The sequence below is a fragment of the Malus domestica genome, chromosome 07 (genome assembly GCF_042453785.1).
Source record: "Malus domestica chromosome 07, GDT2T_hap1".
Taxonomy (NCBI): Eukaryota; Viridiplantae; Streptophyta; class Magnoliopsida; order Rosales; family Rosaceae; genus Malus; species Malus domestica.
Window position 1 is genome coordinate 26,550,230 of NC_091667.1, and position 7,138 is coordinate 26,557,367.

The following is a 7,138-nucleotide window of genomic DNA, read 5'->3' on the forward strand; positions in this document are numbered from 1 at the left end:
AAAATAAGTGTGAAATTTTTTTGGCGAAATTTAAATTTGAAGATACATATTCAATATAATAATGTTGAATTTGAAAATAAGTATAAATTTGAGTGAGAGAATTTTGGGATTTTCAATTACAAACGTGATAATGTGGGAGAAATTATAAATTAAAATTTGTTGTAAAAAAATAAAATGATGACATGGAAGTATTTTAATAGTAAAACGTTGAGGTGTACAAAGTCAAGAGGTCAATGGACTTTAATAAAAAACTGAAAACCAATAAGGTTTCAATCTATGAACATTAATGACTAGGGACTACATTCTAATTTTTTCTTTTTAAAACTCAAAGTTTTCAAGCCATTTTGGTTAGTTTACCCTTTTAATATATTTGTTTAGTGTTCTTGTTTAATATTTATAATGTTAGTTTTATAATGATCAAGTATTTATTGATACTGTGCTTATAATACATTTGTTAACAATATTTCATAAAATTTTAGGGGGCGTTTGTTTGCCCTCGCTAACTCTCACTGGATTGGACTAGACTAAGGGTTAGTCTAGTCTCGTGTTTGGTACTAGTTGGGACTAACTTTAATGGCACTAACCTTCACTCGCCACGACTAACCATGGGATTAGCTGGTCTTAGCAAAACCCCTAAAAAACTATGGGATTGCTAGTCCCATTTTCAAAACTATTTGCATGTCGTATGAAAGCTACAAGTTTGCAAGCATGCTTTTGGGAAACTCCATTTGCCCTCTATTGACCCTAAAAACTACCGAGTAATTAATAAGCTAACAACGTCATTCGGTTGTGTGCAGGGCGTGCCAACTCGTCGGCTGATGAGTAAAATATGTGGATATGGAATTAAGCGTGCTGCTGACTTCTTGATCTTACGACTGCGGCCAAGGAAGGAACACATCTCGGCCTTTAGGTTCTAGAGCCAGAAGACAAGGCTGCTAGTTCTGCAAAGTTCATTGATCGTTGGCGCTAGGTTCAGTCACGGTGATTATATTCGTAAGAGTATAAGCACGTCGAACTGGTACCAAACTATATGGACACAAGTACTCAAAAGAGATGTATATCTTAATTGTGAATGTGGTTCGGCCATCAGAATGCTGAACTCTAAAACTTACTTGTGAATAACCAATCATAAACAACTCGGCGTTCAATATGCCGAGCCCAGTAATTTGTAACACCTCACTTCGCCGAGAAGGCTAATGAGATGACCTCTACCAATAAGGGTTCAAAAATCCTTCTTGGCCGAGACTTGGATAGATAACCAGTTGGCCTCGACGTAATGCTGTTTATCCAAACTAAAGGTGCTCCGCGGTCGACTGATTCTACAACTCCAGTATTGTTTATCCAAACTGAAGATGTCGCCGGTTGCCTTCACAGTGCTGTTTATCCAAACTAAAGGTATGTCAGCGGAAAAGGAAAATAAAAATCTCAAGGTTGTTGAGAGGTTTCTCGTAGAGCGAGAGTTTGCGCAGGGCAGTTTGTGTGTTGAATTAGAGGGCTTAGAATGATGCATCCCCTTCTTATTTATATCAACCAATATTATCATGGCTGAACCAGAACTACACTCGGATTAGGATTCCTCAACCTAATCTAACCAGGTCTCGGCCAATCCTACCTCCATTAGGGCTATGAACCCACCACTTTATCCGGCCATATTCACTTCTTGAATCTCAGCCTTCTTATCCCATTGAGATTCATTGTTATATTAGGATTAGACTTACCCCATTAATCCGCCTTATACTAGGACTCGGCCGATCTTAACCAAGCGGCCCATAATGACTATTCGTGATGATTCTAGAAAAATACTGCCAGGTCGATAACAACTCCTAACTCGGCCCACACCAATATTTTGGGCCTAAACATTGCCCCTTAGCTTCTGAGTTCCTTGGCTGTCATTCCTAGGCTGAGCCTCGACCTTGAATAAGTGAAATCGACTATTATACAAAAACTAAAATGCCTCGAATAACCCAAACATGTGCATTTATAAGACACTATCATACGTTCCTGGTTTTTTTAACATCCTTCCACACGACAATTTTCTACTTGCTTGTCCTTTAATGATGACATCTGAAACGTGTAAACACCAAACATCTCTACATCATTAATCTTGCCGTTACATATACCTATGCAACCTTGAACCACGAACTGCTAGGTCATCAAATCGTCCCTTCATCATAAAAAACCACCGCCACATGTCACCATGTTGCCTTAATCCCCGAGTTCTCCAGTCCCCTCATACGGATTCCCTGAATATCCATGTTGATTGTAAAACTGTCTGACTGGTTTTACCCTTTCTTGTCAAAATCAAATGATTGACCTTCTTCCAAAACTCCTATAAATACCCAAATTCCTTCATTTTCCCTTTTACGCTTTAAGAACTCTCAAACTTTTTACCCCCAGAACAACCTTCAAAGCTCATTCTCTACCTAGAAAAACTCTTGAGTCCAGAAATTTCTTCGAGTTCTCAACAATGGCTTCCAACACCTTCATTTCCAAACTTTCCGACAAATGCGCCAAGTGCCGGGACTTCATCGACCGGAGTGCCATTAAAACCTTACGGTTCGAAGGTGATTTGAGTGCTTCTCACCAGATCCTAGGACCACTCTTTAAGGATAACATCCCAGCATCCATCACCAACCTCCTCAAAGACCACTGCCTGGAACCTTTGCTTCAAGGATATGACTCGTCGAAGTGGGAATTGACCAAACCCCAAAGGGCCTGGGCTTTAACTACTGCGGCCTAGGTAGCTTAGGTCGAGAAGATGAAGCAGTTCTTCAGTAAGGAATAGAGGATTCTCAGCATTTATGATGCCATCAAACTGTCGACCATTGAGATCACCATGGACAAAGAACTTCTTATGACAGCTTTAGGATTTTGGTGCTTGACCACCAATACTATGGTCCTCTCACTCCGCCCAATTGGCCTACTATTCTCAACGTCTCGGCCATTGTTGGGACCTCTCCTTCAGGTCTCCATATTGATGTTGCCCTCCCTGGGTACCCATTCAACCTCGACCTCAAGATACTCTTCGATGAACATGTTGTCGAGTCGTTGAGGAAGAAAAACCAAGAGCATTCGAAAGAAGAATTTCATAAGTTGCACAAGAATTTTTTCAACTACAACACCCTCATTCAACACTTTGCCGACCGAGGGGAAGAAACCCTTAGCCAATGATCGACAACATTGGCTAAGTTGAATAAATGTTGGGTCGAGAACATGCCGGTTGCTAAAGCCTTAGCCAATGGTCATACCCTATCTCTTAGCTCGGCTATCCTCGCCAACCTCACGCGTTGCCTAGCCGAGACAATGATCAACAAGATTGACCCACACCAGACTGGCCCACTCTAGGTTCTTCAACTTTAGCTGTAAGTCTATTTTGCCACCCTCAAGCCAGAAGTCCCCAACTTCAAACCCTCTGAAGCACTAGGTCTTAAATTGGGTTTTAGGCCTGCTCCTCCTCACTCGGCCGAAGAAGTTTTTAAATACTTTTTTGGCCTAGAAGACATTTCTGATGACGAGTTTTTTAATCTGCTGTTGTTAAGAATACCCTCTTCCATCAAGCTGTCATCTTCGGCATGGAATGAAGCCGAAGACGCTGACCTCCGACAGAACTGGGATCGTTTATGTTAACTCGCAACCTTCCTCTGGGCTGCGACGCTAAACGTGTAAGTTGGGAAGTCTACCAACCTCACTTCATCGCACACCAACTCATTTACCTCCAAGGCTGCGTAATGCCTCTACTCACCTCTCATTCCCTTCTATGCAGATGACACTTGTTTGGTTCTTCAGAGAAAGAATGGAGGGATGCCGAGCAGGAATTTCAGGAAAGGTGCAAGAAATTCCGCTTTCGGCCGAACGTCTTTAAGACTCTCAATATTGCCACCTTTGTTGACTGGTGGGTTGTATATACTCAAGACTTTTTTGGCGTACCGATCGACGAAGTTATCAAGAAAATTTTTGGTGACCGCCCAAAGAAGACTCATACCACAAAATCTAAAGATACGACTCAAGATATTTGTCTGCGTCAATCATTTCACTTTGGCCATTTGTTCAAACTCCCTTTTGATTTGATTTTAGCTTTTTCAGGCGGTCATATGGACGTGGTTCGTGCGAGCCAAGAAAAAATTACCCCCTCGTTAAAGAAAGTTGTGACAGCTTTGCCGACCTTGCCAGGCAAACGATCTCGCCCAAAGGCCGAGACAAATGTCGACGCTCCCCATTTTAAAAAACATATCAAGAAGTTGGCGAAAAAAGGGGAGCAGGAGATTCATGTCATCTCCAGCTAAACCACATGAGCAACTGTTGAGTCTTCTCGCGTTTGTCGTTCAAGCCTTGACAGATATGCAACCAAACCCTCACATTGGTCAAGCACCTGAGGTTTGCCCTGTTCAACAAGTCGTGGTCAAACCAACCGTGGATCTGGTGATTAAGGGACCTACAGCTCCAGGGCCGGCCATTGCTCTTGTCTTGGAGGAAGTGGCCACCTTGGCCGAGAAAAATCTCTTCCTGAATCCAAAAATAAAACTAGTAGTCGTTCTAGAGGAAGAGGTATGATTATGTTGCCGAAAACTTTTTCCTTCGACTAGATTTCGAATACTAACAATTCTTATTTCAAGATGACGACAGCGAAGAAATCCCGCTAACGTGTCGCCCTCGACCAACTAAACCCCCTACCACTATCCTCGACATGTGGTTGGGGCAACTAACCAGGTCGATCCTCCTGCAGCCGTTCATGGAAAAAGGCCTCTTGTCGAGCCTGAAGCAACAGTAAAGACACTTATCTATCCGCAGGATGACGACCTTGGCATTCCCCTTCAAGAAGTTACTTCGGCCTTTATAAGTGTTCTAATTGTTTTCCTCTTGTCACTCTTCTGCCTTAGAATTCTAAACCAGAAGGATAATAAATGTCAGGTGCCTATTTATTCATTTCATCAAAATTCTAAGCGCCGAAGGGCATGATCTATATCTCATGGCCACCTCAATGGCCATCGAACATAGATAACCTTCATCGGCTTTGTGAATTAAAAAGAAGTCTTAAGCACTGGGTTTTGCCATCAAGCTCTCTGAGGTCGAGCAACGAACCAGTAGACATGGTTGAAGTCTCTGCTTAGCAGGTCTAACATTTCCTCTTTTTCTTTCTCCCTTGCAACTTGACTTGTTCTAACAATGTCCCTTCATGCAGCCTTCATGGAAGGTCGAGCATAACCCCTTTCTTTCTAGCACCTCTGAGACGGCTGGACCTCAACCACCTCGGCTGAACCTGTTGTAACTCCGACTGGGACCAATGCGTTTGTCAAATTGCAAGAGCTCATTTCTATTTCGGCTTCTTAAGTCCTGGAGCGCAAAGGCCTCAACTCTATGGAAGAGTGTTTGGACATCCTTGCTTCTAAAGTTCAACTGAACACTGAATCCATTATTCACTTGTCATTGGTCTTGGAGAGAACTCGAGACTATTTTACTATTTTGAGAGGGCTCTTCGAGCAGAAGATGACTTGAATGCCACAATGGTTGTTCAAGAAGCAATTCGACTGGACCTTGAGGTAATAAAAATAAAGAAGAAACGGTTGGCTGATCTCGACCATCAAATTGCAGAACTTCAATGCTAGAGATTGGTCGCTGCCTCTGAACTCGAGATGGATTTGGAATCAAACAAGGCTAAGTTGATAGAGTTCGCAGCCGGCATGAAGCAGATTGAACAAATGTAACTTGTTAAGAAGACGCGACAGGCCGAGGTTACAATGGGTGAAGTAAGGTGGCTAGAACTAAAAGTCGCTCTCGACCCCTTATGGCTTTGTATATTTGTAGGCTGCTTTAATTTCTTGTCATTTGTTTTTTTTATTTTTAAATTTAATGAAAAGCGCCTTTATTCCCTCATTTCCCAAGTGATTGGATAATATTTCTTTAAAAATTTCCCGTTGATTGGTAACTTGTGAATTAAACCAGTCCAATCCTTGAGGTAGTATGCCCCCTTACCGAGAACTTTATGGATGACGAACGGTCCTTCCCAATTCGGTGACCATTTGTAGAACCTGGGGTCTTTAATCCCCACGGGTAGAACGATTTGCCAAACCAACTCTCCTTTACCGAATGTCTTTTGTCTAACTCCTGATTATAGGCTCGCTCGACAATCTTCTTTTGTGCCACTAATAAATTGTAAACGTCAAGCCAGATTTCTTATAAGTCTTTTAACTTTTGTCTTATGGCCTGACCGTACTCAGCACTGAACAAACTACTTTGTTCAATCACTCACAATGAGTTTATACTTAGCTCGACCGGTAACATCGCATCATGTCCATAGGTTAACGCATATGGAGTCGTTCTAGTGGCTAATCAGAGTGAAGTTCAACAAGCCCATATCGCTTTTTATCTTTAAATGCCACATACCAGGCTTTTCTTTTGTCATTTTTTCGAGGATAACGATCAGAACTTTGTTACTTGCTTCAGCTTATCCATTTGTTTGTGGGTAATACGGCGTGGATTGTTCAAGTCAGATTTTCAAGTTTGCCCTATATTCTTTGAACCTTTCGGCTGTAAAGATCGTGCTGTTGTCAATTATGATCGTTTTTGGTACGCCGAATCTTGTCGCGATGTTTTCTTCTACAAAATTGTAAACTTCCTTGGATATTAATTCGACGTATGATTTTGCTTCGACCCACTTAGTGAAGTAGTCGGTTGCCACAAGTATCCATGAATGTTTTGTCGCTCCAGCAGACAGCGTTATTTTGTCGATTACGTCCATGGCCCATCTTCTGAACTGCTAGGGTTTGGTGACTGAATGAAGTAGTTCGGCTTGGACTCTTTGTATTGGCCCGTGAATTTGACATTGTACACATCTTCGTGTGTACTCAATGCAATCTTTCAATATACTCGGCCAGAAATATCCATGTCGACGAAGCAACCAACACATCTTGCTTCCAGATTGATGAGCTCCGTAAATTCCTTTGTGTACTTCTGCAATTGCCTGAGCAGCTTTTTATGGGCCGAGGCATAGTAACAATAAACCATCCTCACTTTTATGATACAACTCATTTTGGTATGACATATCGTTTGTGGCATGTACCCTTGTCATCCGATCGTGTTTGTCACTAGGGTTATCGAGATATCGCATAATCGACTTTCTCCAATCATCTGGTAATGTCTC